The sequence below is a fragment of the Cupressus sempervirens genome, chromosome 6 (genome assembly GCF_028749045.1).
Source record: "Cupressus sempervirens isolate cs-2001-9-10 chromosome 6, ASM2874904v1, whole genome shotgun sequence".
NCBI lineage: Eukaryota > Viridiplantae > Streptophyta > Pinopsida > Cupressales > Cupressaceae > Cupressus > Cupressus sempervirens.
Window position 1 is genome coordinate 39,610,624 of NC_143123.1, and position 13,491 is coordinate 39,624,114.

The following is a 13,491-nucleotide window of genomic DNA, read 5'->3' on the forward strand; positions in this document are numbered from 1 at the left end:
AGGTCAAACTTATAGGGATTTCCCCAAAAGAGTCCAAATTAGGAGGAGACCTAGAGATATCAACATGCTCTACTAAAGCAATTTGTAAATCCAACTCTTCTAACCCTACATGAGACTCGTTGATTGCATTCGGTTGGGTAACATAGGCATGTATTACATCCACACATAATTTGCAAGAGACATTTGAAAGAGACTCCCACTCATATTCCTTTGAGTCGGTGCTTTGATCACGAGCTATTAGTCGGGCTATGTTTCTCCTAATTCTCTCAGTATTAGGGTCTTCAACATTTGATTCATCAAATTTAGGTTGTCTAGACGTGGAAGCTTCAACAGTATGATCATAGAATAGCATGTCTTCTCCATAGAGAAGGGAGGTAAAAGGAGTGAGGTCTTGTTCATGTGTCAAAGTAGTAGAAGCTTATTGAGTGTCATCTTCAGACTCACTATCAAAAAGAACTTCCCTATCAAACTGTAGAAAATTATTTTCAACACCATATCCTAAGCTAGTAGTATATTTACTTTGTTGTCCTTTGGTGTGACGTAGGGGTTTAGTAAGAGCATTTTTTTTGTTATTTAAATGTCCTTGACCTTGATAGCCCATTTTTGTCAAAAATTTATAGCCCTTTCCATATCACTTAGCAGAAATTGGTGTAGTTACAATGACCTTAGAATTATCATCTTCCTCTCTCTAAATCTAGTCTCTAATACCTTGGTCTTCTTTTTCAACTTCTAAAGGGGTGGAGGATTGAACAAATGTGCCAAAAAAAGTCATGGAAAAAATCAAAGGCTTCATTTTCTCAAAGTGTTTCCCATAGGACTATGGAGAAACTGACATTGTTGCACTAGAGTCTAAAGTGTACTCTCCCATCCCAATGCTCATAATTTTCAATTTCTTTTCACATTCTACAAGAGATGGTTTGATGTCACTAAAGGGTTGACTATGAGATACTAGCGACTTAGTAGTTGTAAGCATGTTGATGGATATAGAACTGTCCCCTGGGATTAGTATCTTTGTACCATTAAATGGAAATTTGATACATTGATGATACGTGGATCGTACAAATTGCATTTCGTGAATTCATGGTAGGCCTAGCAAAAGATTAAATGCAAGTGCAATATCTAGCACTTGAAAGACCACAGTCTTCTCAACATGACCCATACAGATAGGCAAGACAATTAAACTCATGGAAAACCTTTCAACCTCGTCATATGCTTTGATAGTGATCTTCTTTCTAGGGTCAATTACGAACTCTGGCATTTCGAGTTGTTGTATCATGCTGAAGCAAACAATGTTTAACCCCACACCATTGTCTATCAGGACTCTTTGGACTTGGGTATGGTAGATTTGGACTTCAATATCAAGAGCAAGATTATGGGGATGACTAAGAGACTTGTCATCTTCTTCAAAGAAATGAGATAATGAGGTGAGGAGATGTGATTGACCATAGCTTGGAACCTCTCGGTGTCAATATTTGTGGGGATGTTAGTTGTGTGCAAGGCCTTTTAGGATCTCCTTGTGCAAAGGAGACAAGTTTAGAAACTCAAAGATAAAAATATGTGTAGGGGTTTGTTGCAATTGACTGACAAAATTGTAACTAAATATGGCCAATGTAGCCACTTGTTTGGAGGAAGAGGCATTCTCGAGATTGTTGACCACTTTGAGAACAACTTTTGATTGCCCCGTAGTGACAATGTTTAAAGTCTCACCATGTGAAGAGGAGGATTTTGCCACCTTAAGAGTCACCTTAAGCCTAGTGTTTCTATAGTTTTGTTGTGACTGGTGTGCTCTCAAGACTACTTAAGGCTTCTAATCATTTGTATCATAGTTAAGCTCCTTATCAAACTTTGGGTCCATCATGTAAATTCACTTAGAGGTTCAATCATGTTAATTACATTATCTGTGTTGGTATAGGCATAGCTAACCTTGGTGTCATTCCCCTTTTTGTTTGCCTTGGAGGAGTCTCCTTTCTCATATTCAAGTAAGGGTTGCTTGAAATCTTTGTGATTAGAGTTTTTGACTAAACCATCTATGAGAAAGTTGCCTTCATTAATAAGATTTGGGATATCATCTTTGAGCTTGAAGCAACTCTCAGTGTTATGGCCTTTGTTTCTATGATAATTGCAATAATGATCCTCCCTCCACCAAGTAGGCTTTACGAGTGGGTCGTAGGGTCAAGAGTTATCAGGCAGCGTAATGAGTTAGTTAGAAAGCAATATTTTCAAGATCATGTCATAGGGTTCCACCATTGGCATATATGTGTGTTTTGGCTTAGAGAACCTCTTAGCCTTGTTGGAAGGTTGTGATTGTGAGGTCTCTTGTTATTTTGCAGTTTATATGATGTTGGAGAGATTAAAGGTTGTATCTTTAGCCTTAGAAGTGTCTACAACTCCATCATTGACCATGTATTTGTTTTTGTTCCTAGGTTTGCCTTTGTCTTTTCCATTTCCATCATCATTTTTGTCTTTGTTGATCACAATGTCACCCTTCTTTGCGGCAACATCCTCGATGTGGTAAGAAATCTCAACCATGTTGATGAAGGAGGTAAATAATTGTTTTCTAAGATCATAGTATAGCTCAGATACAAGCGTGTTAACAAAGATGTCAATTTTCTCAATTTCAGGAATCTATCGAGGGTACCTAGAGTGCAATGATCTCCAACGTTGTAGGTATGTAGCAAAGGGTTATCCCTATTTTTGTTTGATATTGCACAAGTTCAACATAGTGATGGGATGTTGTATATTGTAAGACTATTGTTTAATAAAGTGTTGTGCAAGTTCATCAAACAACTTGAAGGGGGGTAACAATTTAGTGAACCATTCCATATCTTGTCCCCTTAAGCTTCTTGCAGAAATCCTCATAAGATATGTATCTTCATGCATACAATCTATGCTAAGAGCATAGATGTGTCGTAGATGGTCATGGGGATCAACATTTCTATCATATTTATCATATTTGGGAGCCTATATATCCCTAGGAAATGGGACCATGTAGAGACTCCTATCGAATGGAAGAGCACATAAAGATTTGATAAAATAAGTCTTAGGTTCCTCTTTGGCTACTTCCAATTGAGCAAGTTGGTTTTTGAGATCTTGCAACTCTTTCTTCAAGATTTCAGCCTCAGTGGGTTCTCTCTTTTGTATGATCCTCTAAACATCATAATCATAGGGGAGTTTCCATCCCCTATAGGTCATATATTGGAAATATTGGTTGTTGTTTTGTTCTAAGCCCTTGAGCGTGAGTTTTTGAAGGATTTCATCTTGTTGGAACCTCACAAAGTCTTCACTAGTGATTTCTTCATCCACCTCACTTTCGTGATGTGATTGTGAGTGTCTAGGTGATGAGGGACATGATTCATGTGTATTCTTGGAGACTTTGGTGGTGTGTTGTTTCCATCATTTCCACTAGATGGGTTCTCCATGAAGAGAGTCTTGTATTGACTATGAGCATGTCTATTCTCAAAGTTATGTGCACAAGTGCTAGTCTTAGCATGTTGATAAGACGTCTCTCTAGAAGACATGTGCTTAGCCTCTTCTAACTTTCCTATATCTAAATGTGCTTGTTCCTCCTTTTGTGCAAAGAGTGCCTCTAGGTGACGATTCCTCTCTTCAACATGCATAGTGAGTGAAATGGTATCTTCATCCCTAGGGGTGTCAAAGGGAGTATCAAAGAAGTTATCAAATATATAGAGTGGATTGTGCCAAGTATTATTCTATTCTTGTTTGTCAAGTACAAGCTCTTCCTTAGAGAGTTTTCTACAAGGACACTAGTTGGAATTGTCAATTGTTCAAAAGTTAATGAGGGGTGACTTCCTTGACTGACTTGGAGCCTAGTCGCATCGACATGTAAGGATATGTCTTTATTTAATCAGATGAGATTTCAAAAAAATGGATTTGGAGTTTACATGGTCAAAATGATCACTTGTCAAAGATAAAATAAGTGAGTGCCTTGTCAAGAGTGCTCAAGAACTTACAAGACTAAGGACTCGAGCCAAGAAGTTGAGCAAGGAGCTTGATAGCAAGTAGCTAGAATAGTAAGGTGACATGATTTTAACAAGTGATCATTAGGGACATTTTAGCTCAAATCCAACAAAATAGATCCATCCTTTCCACTTAGAACAACACCAAACATGAAGATTTCAAACCAAACTCAGGTAGGACAAAGCAATGACACCCCTAAGTCAGCTACAACACAATTCTGACTCAAATTTGCAAGCAAAAGAGGTTGGGAAATAGTTCTCAATAAGCCAGGCGATATAAGCTCAACAATAATTATCATATGACAATCTGTCCTATAATCAGGCGATATTTCTTAGACATGCGATACTTTCTGACAGAGGGTGCGAGAAGACCTATAACCAATGTGCAATAAAGTTTTAAACTACTAAAAGATACTTTCTCAGGTACACAGTATCACACAATATTTTTATGGAGTTCGTACGATAAAGGGTCATTGAACTATGTATAATGTAACTTAATGCCTAAAAAACTATGTTTCAGTTTGACCTTTTGGATGTTTCACACCAGAATGCAGTAGTGACAAATTAGAACTTCAATTTGCAGCAGTAAACAACATGTTTTGAAAATAGTAAGGGAAATAAACATGTCTCAAATAGTTGAACAAGGGACAAAGCAACCTTGTCAACACAACCAATTGGGATATCAAAAAGAAAATCCTATGAATGCTACTGCCATGTTTGATGTTTGTGAACGTTTACACAAGCCTTTTCACACTTGAAAACACATTCCAAATAGAACTACCTAACATCACAGCTTATTACTCAACACCTTGGCCCATGCTTGATGCCCCTTCACCTCACACAAAGTGGTTTCCCACAATAGATGATGACCTTGTCATGGAGGAACCACCAAAGGGACACAAATGGTGACTGTAAAATCTTGGGGTGATCCAGGTAGTCCACTAGGATCGATCCTTGCACCAAGGTGTTAAGTGAATAAAAAAGGTAGCTTCTATTCTTATGGTGTTTAGCAAAGGTCTCGTTCGCAACACTCCTCTTGCACCTATGAATAGGACAACCTACCTTAAGGTAGGTAATGAACCTTATGGCCACAAGAGTACCTTAAGAATTATTGCTTAGTATTTTCTTCATGGTCCTAAACCCACAAGTACTTCTATTAAGTGAAGACAAGTATTATGCCCTCCAAGGCTTTGGCCTTTATCGAGTGGTTTGTGATTATAGTGGGTCGGGTTAATTGGGTTATGCTTGTTCCCACTTTGGGCCATTCCTATTGGTATTTTTCCACCAATAGTAGGCCCTCTAAAGGTAATATCTCTCTAGAAGATAGCAACATGGATTCACTCTTGGAGGTCAAGATTTCAGATTCACCTCAAGGGTGAAGAATATACTCTCATAGTCCAAGCACTTCCCCCAAACACACCAAGAAGATAAATTAAAACTGCTAAAAAGCAAAGTGTACCGCTCACTTTTGAGATCTAAGGGTGGGTCAAGATTCTTGATTCACCTTAAGGGTGAAGAACAAACTTTCCTACCACCAAAAGACTCTACTCACAGTTTTATGTGCCTAGGAAAAATAAACAACTAGTGTATTGTTGCACATGAAATGAGATAAACACAAGCACACTTGGTTGTTTATTTTTGCTTTGGGAAGCCCTGCAAACAAGAGTTAGTAGCCCTTTTAGCACAAGGTCTTTGACATGCATACTTTTATACCAATTTGCAAGCAATTTTTAAGTAACCCTACAAAACAAATGCATTAGTCCATCAAGAGGTTAGCCAAAATATAATAAACCTGCAAAAGACCTCTGTTAGACAACAAATAAATTTGAGAAATCCAAAAAATAGAATGCTAAAGACTCAAAATCTGATCAAATAACCCAAACAATAATTAGTTCTAGAGAATACGATAATTTATGTTGACATAGTATCATATGATACTATTTTGTATACACAGACGATACTTTTTCTTTGTGTGATACTCTATATAATGCTTGTGTGACAGAGTTCGAGACTACAGTGTGATAGTTCTTGAAAGGGGGTACAATAATTGTTAAGGTATCACAATGCAATAGAAAGAACTATTGTATGATACTGATAAAATATCGCACGATAATCACATTTGAATTTTTTTTAAAGTACATAACAACAAGTTAAAATACATAACTAAATGCAAATAGAGAGGCAAAAGAACAACATTCTACCCCACAATGGGCGCCAAAAAGGTACACTAAGAAAGTGCACTCCTCTAAACCCTTCTATCCAAGGTATTCCATGGATTGGAAAGATTGAATTGCAGCTTAGAACTCCCTAGTCAAGGAGTGCAAAGGCATGTGCATAAGCATGAAAATAGCCCTCAACTGAGCCTTAGAGATGCAACCCTTGCTAGTAAACCATGAAATGGGAGATTCTTTAGACAAGAGCAAGAGCACCAGTGCCAAAGAACTCTCAATAGATGCAATGCAAATGATACTATACTAGGATGAAATGCAAAGATGCAACTAAGCTAAGAATATGAGTGTTACAACCATCTTAATTAAACTAAGTGAGCTATGCTATTGCAAAAAAGGAAGACAAAGCTAATGCAAAAATGAACTAAACTAGTATGAGTATGCAAGAATATGAAGATAGAAGATAGAAGTTCTCCACAAAATGCTCCAAGTAAACCTATGAGAAAACCTACAACATAACAATAACTCAAAATCAGGATGCTTAGATGAGGAGAGAGCTCTCCCTTTTAAAGGTGTACAAACAGTTGAGATCAAGATCAAGAGGTGAATGAAGAAGGGTGGGGGTTGACTTTTAGCATGATCTATGTGCACATTTCTCTCCTCCAATAGAAATGAGTTGACTTTTCATGTGAGACAAAGTCTTTTTCTTTTAATTTGAAAATAAGAGAAATGACTTATGTGTGCAACTTAGGAATATGTGGGAATGGAGTCTTTTATTTAATTAAAAGGCGACATGTTCTTTTAAACAAATATGAACTTAGTATATAGTGGTCAAACTATAGGTTACAATTAAATAAATTGTTTTTTGATGATTTGATCCAAGCAAATGATTAAATAATTTAGCCAAAATGTTGAGAAGGGGGCTAATTGTTTAAGTGACCATTTTTAGGTGATTATACTATTCACTAGTTTGTCTGGTTGCTTTCACTAGTTTCCTAATTGTAGATTACTCTGGAAATTCTGGATAGATGAAGTTGTTTAGTGTGCATCCTGAGGTGGATTTGTGTGTGGTCGACTCGGTGGATGAATTGTTTCTAGAAGTTTCTTGAATTGATGTAACCATTTGTAATTTTAGGTCAGCTGGTCTAATACGTTTTGCTATGTATATGTAACATCTTGTATGTCGACCTATGGGGGCATTGTGTTTAAATCTAGGGTTTGTGATCACTAGACTAGAGTGAAGGAGATATAGATCAAGCTAGGGGCATTATGAGGGATGATAGCTTGCAATAGAAGTATCAAATTAGTTCCATGTTGTTCTTGTTTATACTAGCCATAACTGGGAAGGCCTTTTAGCTCGACATGTTTGATGTAAATGTTAGAATAAAAGCTCTCTCTCTCTCTCTCTCTCTCTCTCTCTCTCTCTCTCTCTCTCTCTCTCTCTCTCTCACACACACACACACACACACACACACAACTTTGTTATTGCTTTCATGTTATTTAGCTATAAGGTTGGATATCTCATTTTGGGATTTCTCCACCTTGGACTATGTCAAGTCTCATTTCATAGATGGATACTTAATGCTTGTAGTCATGGGACTATGTTGATGGCTAAAACATTTTGAAGAGGAGGAAATAACATTTAGTAGTCTAACAAACTTATTAAAGCAGCCTTGGATGAGAAGGTCAAGTGGTCAATATCAGATTTAGAAGGACCCTGACATTTCATTAGAAGCAACCTTGGACGAGTGTGATATCCCCACCGAAATAAGATTTATATAATTAAAATGTAATATAAATAATATTTTAATCATAATATAATATAATATCACTTAATAATAATAATTAATGCAAATGAAATTTATTAAATAATAAAATATATTTTTTAAATTAATAATAATATATATAATAATATTACTAAATAATATCATAACAATAATATTAATATTAATGAAAAGACGCACTTATTTCTCTCAACAAAGTATATAAACGAATATTAAATACTGATAAGAGATACAACATAAAGGGATATTGAATCAGTTTGCTTAAGTACAACCAAGAAATTTAAGAGAAATTATTAAAAAAACTAGACATGGGACATTACAAGTGTTATCAACACATGTTTCTGCCAGTCTAAAGGGAATAAAAATTGAAAAAGCATAATTAGAGAAAACCAATGAAGGACATCTACAACATGAAACATATACACATTCAACAATATATGAATAGAAGACTGAGCAATGATCCTATATCAATTAATCTTAGACCATATAAACATTATGGTTGAGTGTCAACAGTATAATAGAGAGTTAAGAAGTATATATCTTTGACATAGTATGTATGTTTTGCAAAGCTCCTCCCACTCCAAAAAATATCTATAGATGAGTCATACAAGGATGCCATGTATGCTAATATGTAAAGGGTCAAGGTATTCCATCATTGTAGTTGACATCATATATGGTGATGTAAGTGGTCAAAGTTTGCTTCTTATAAGATAGTGTAAATGAATAATAGGAGGATGAGTGCAGGACAAAGAACACAGAGGAATGTTTTTCGAGCCCCGGAAGAGCTTTGCAGGTGCCCAACAATTTGACATAGTCAATTATCTACAATTAAAGAACATTTCATGAATACAAAATGAATGTATAAATGGTTGAGAACCATTCAACATATAAGAATGCAACAATAGAAAATGAAAAAGAAAAAAATTTCCACAATAGCTCCAACAAAATTCACACCACTCTAATCTTTTGTCAAAAAACTTAAAGTAATCACTCCTTCAATGATATTATAGTAGATAATTTGATGTACATGTGCAACCTCATTAGTTATGGTGACTATTTTACTAAGGCATCTTTTCTTAGTGAATAGTTTGGCAAGCCACAACTTAGTTAGGGGAGAGGACCCAATAGTGGAGCAAGGTCCAATAGTGGATCACCCTATGGTGAACATAGATTCCAATCTTCCAACACATTTTTACTATATATTGTAATTAATTGATCTATTTGTAAATATAAAAAAATTTAAATGTTGATAAAAAATACAATAATACTCGAACACATGAAAACTTATAAATGTTATAGAAAAAATAAATAAATGAATTCATTAATGAGTGAAATAAATAACTTTTTGTCTCAAACAAAATATCATAGCTATCTAATATATGTATGTCACTCAAAACATAATATGCTCACTTAAATAAACATTGATATCTTAGTGTAGACATACTATTCTTATGTGTACAACTATTGGGGTAGCAATGTATATGCATAAAGTAAACCATATCAATAATATGTATCATCACAAATATAAAAGGTGAATACAATAAATGCCTTGTATTTTCTCATGAAATGTGTGAGATTGTCAAAAAAAATTAGTGTCCAACTAATGGTCCCTATGTGTTGGATATAGGTTGTATTTTATATAAATAACAACAAATAATCTTTTTATGTTGAAGTATTTGTCCTTTTGTGTTATATATAAAAGTTATATATAACAAATATTTATGATTAATAATAACTATTTGGTCCATTTAAGTTGCATATATGTTACATTTCATATAGTTATACAATACTTTATTAACAACAAATGATAATTTTAAATTCAATTAGTAGAGATTTTTAGATTAACCTTTGGTCGAATGTTCAAAAAGTCATTTCTTAGACACATTTCACTAGGTGCACTATTTTAACGAGTTGTGTGATGAGTCACACCTTCAAATCTTAGTTGTAGGTAGTTCAATGTCCATTTTACATTTCAAAAAAAAAAATGAAGGTCTTATGACATCCCATGTAGCGGCTACATGTTGACGAAGTTAGCCCTCACCACTACTAGTCCCTCTCCCCTATCTTTGGTGCTCCCTAGCCACAATTTCAAACTCAGTTATTTTACGTGATATCATGGATAAATTGATAGGAAGTCACAATATTTTCACATAATACAACTTGAAGGATTTCTTCCTAAAAGATGGAAGGCATAGAAAACCAATATAACACTTCTATTGTGAGTCAAAATTCCTTTACTATTGTCTTAAGGAACCCGAATTTATTCTTTAGAACTCCAAAATCAGATCATACATAAGAAATCAAATTGATTGACAACAAATCACTTACATACACATTGAGAAGATATGAGAGTGGTCACCTTGATCAATATAATGTATTGATATTATTCTTTGGTCTCATAAAACAAAATTTCCTTAACTTCAGCAAGTATTAGATTCGGTACACTGATATTCAAATGAGATTCATATACATTGATTGAAAATATACATATCCATTATCTACATGCAATGCAAACATGCAGTACAATTCACACACTTACATAAAGAGCTCTACAATAATCAATAAGGATAAAATGGTAAATTTAAGAAGGAAAAAAATCTGAAATTATAAATTATCACAAATTGTATATACTTTACAAAAAGAAATGTATAAAGTTACTATAAATACTATTAACGAGTATTGCTAATGAGCCTATTATGAATAACTATCTCCAACACAAGCATAAACTTTGATTCCTATGCAACATTCAAGGGTCAAATATGGTATATGTCAAGGTTCTCGCTTAGAAATCTACAAAAGAGTATCAAAAACCAACAAAGGACTTGGATAAATTAGAGTATCACTTGGAATTATGACAGATGTAAGAATACGGAGATAACTGATATTAAAAAAAGTCTTGTCATGAAAATTGGATAAGTTTATAAGAATATGTGTTTAAATTCATGATGGATAGGGAGTTTGCATAGGGGAAAGAGTGATTCGATCATGCTAAAGTGATCGAACCATGAGGGAGCCTTGGGTAGATTGTTTCTTTCTTGGAGAAGTTGTAATTCTACCATTCATTATGTAATTAAACACATAAGGAAAAGATAAATGACAATTAGAAGGTATATGAGAATATAACAAGAAGCGTAACATAATAGCATCGATAATAAAGAAAATGAGGAGTGTAACTAAAACAAGAATTTAGAGAGAATAACCCTTTTTAATAGCATGGATAACAAAGAAAACAAGGAGTGTAACTAAAACAAGAATTTAGAGAGTAACTCTTTTGAGTATGTAGTGGGTAGGGAGTTTGCACAGGGAGAAGAGTAATTCAATCACGTTGGGGCAAGAGAGTCCCAATATCGATGCAAATTAGAGGGAGTCCCAAGTAGATTGTTTCCAAACTCAAGTAGTTGTAATTCTACCACTGACTAAGGAATTAGGCACATAAGAGAAAGAATTCAATGAGGGAAAACTGCTAAGAGACACATCTTTGAGAACTTATTTGATTTCTACACAAAGGGAAGGAGCACGACTTTCACAATCAAAGTTGGTAAACGTCTCCTTAAACTTTGTTTATTTAAAAATGTGAAAAGGAATCTAACAAAGTTTTAACATGTATGTTCTATGTCTACATCATGTATGCTTCATGTCTTCATGAATCTATGTGTCTACATTATGTCTGCATGCATTCATGTATCTACATCATGTCTACTTTGTGCCTTCATGCACTTGTGTTTATTTACTATAAGTTTCATGTTTTCATGCATACCATGTAACTACATGTATCTAGCTATATGCTTCATTTGTTGGCTCCCTACAAAAAGTAATGTATAAATAATTTTTGCTTGAGGAGAAACAAAATTTAAGAGGGGAGCATGATTGTGACATCCCCTCAAAATAAGATTTATCTAATTAAAATATAAATAGATAATAATGTAATATAATAAAATAATTATAATATTTTAGTCATAGTATTATATAATATCACATAATAACAATAGTATCTTCTTAATGTTATTCAAATGGCAATTCAGTTAGGTTTTTCGGAGATCCATATTGAGGTGGATTGTCAACTCATAATTCAAGTTGTTCAACAAAGATCATGTTAGAACTAGAAATTACATTATATTCTTCAAAAGTGTTAGTCGTTGTTGGACAAGTTTTGCTCTTATGTGATCTCCCACACATATAAAGAAGGTAATAAATTAGCTGACTACATGGAAAATATGACAATTGATAAAGGTCTAGTGAATATTGTTCCTTATTCTGAAAAATCAAGTTTTATTCCCTACTCTTTTTCACATGGTTGATCGGGAAGACACCTCTTTACTTCATTATTCATCCATCTCGGCATGACAAGGTTGTTTATATACTTCTACTTTGGGGTTGGCTTTTGGTGCATCTTGGTATTGACAATTTGGCAACTCTATGTGATTAATCAGTTGTACGCTCATCTCAATGAAATGTGACTCATGGTCAATCATATTGATTGATTGGTGTGCCTAGTCAGTGTTATGGACTAAAGTTGTAAATGTTTGATAGATATTATGATTTATGATGTAAACACTTCTTTAATATTAATTAATTTATAGGCTTTTTATGCCTTTCGTTTTAAAAAAAACAATAATATTAAAGAATGAAAATGAATTATATTAAATAATAAAATATAAGTTTTAAATTAATATTCAAATCTATAAATTGATGTATGATTAAATATATAAATATTAATAAATAATATCATAACCATAATAAAAAATATATTAATATTAATGAAAAGACACCTTTTCTCACAATAAAGTATATAAAGGAATATTAAATACCAATAAGAGATACAACATAAATGGATATCAAATCAATCTGCTTAAGTACAGTCAAGAAATTTGAGAGAACTTATAAAAAGTTTGGATAGGGGACATTACAATGAGGAAGTTGGGAGGTCAACTCATGTGCTTAGAGCTTCAAAAGGAAGCCACATTAGCATGAATGTTTGGTGTAGCCAAACCTAGAGTTAAATCCTCAATTTATTACATTCACTCATGTTACTATGGGATTAGACAAGTACGCATTTTTAATAAGAGTCTATTGGAGCAAGAATTGGGACCATGTATGCTTCCACGAAAAAGAGAGCAACTAGAGGATGTGCTAAAATTGATTGATGAAGATATTGATCATACTGATTTAGAGGGAGTAGAGCATGGAGACATGGTTTCTCTAGTATTCATTCAAAGTACATTATCACTAGAAAATTGATAACCGATATTCTCTCCAAGCCTTTTGCCAAAGTGAAGTTTGTGCATTTCTGAGACAAGCTTGACATTGTGGATCAAAGCCCTTATTGAGTGGGAGTCTCAACATCAGTGGTTTTTTGAGATGTACTCTAATGCATCCTTCTCTATGAGAGAGAAGTTTGAGGTGAAAGCACTTGTTCCACCCTCTGATATTGTTCATGGTGGATGTCATGTGAGTTATTACATGATCTTATGTAAACGTCTTGAAAGGTCATAATCCTTCAACAAAATTTTCTTGCAGTTACCATTATAGGTGGCAACCTTAACAATAGTTTGACCTATCATG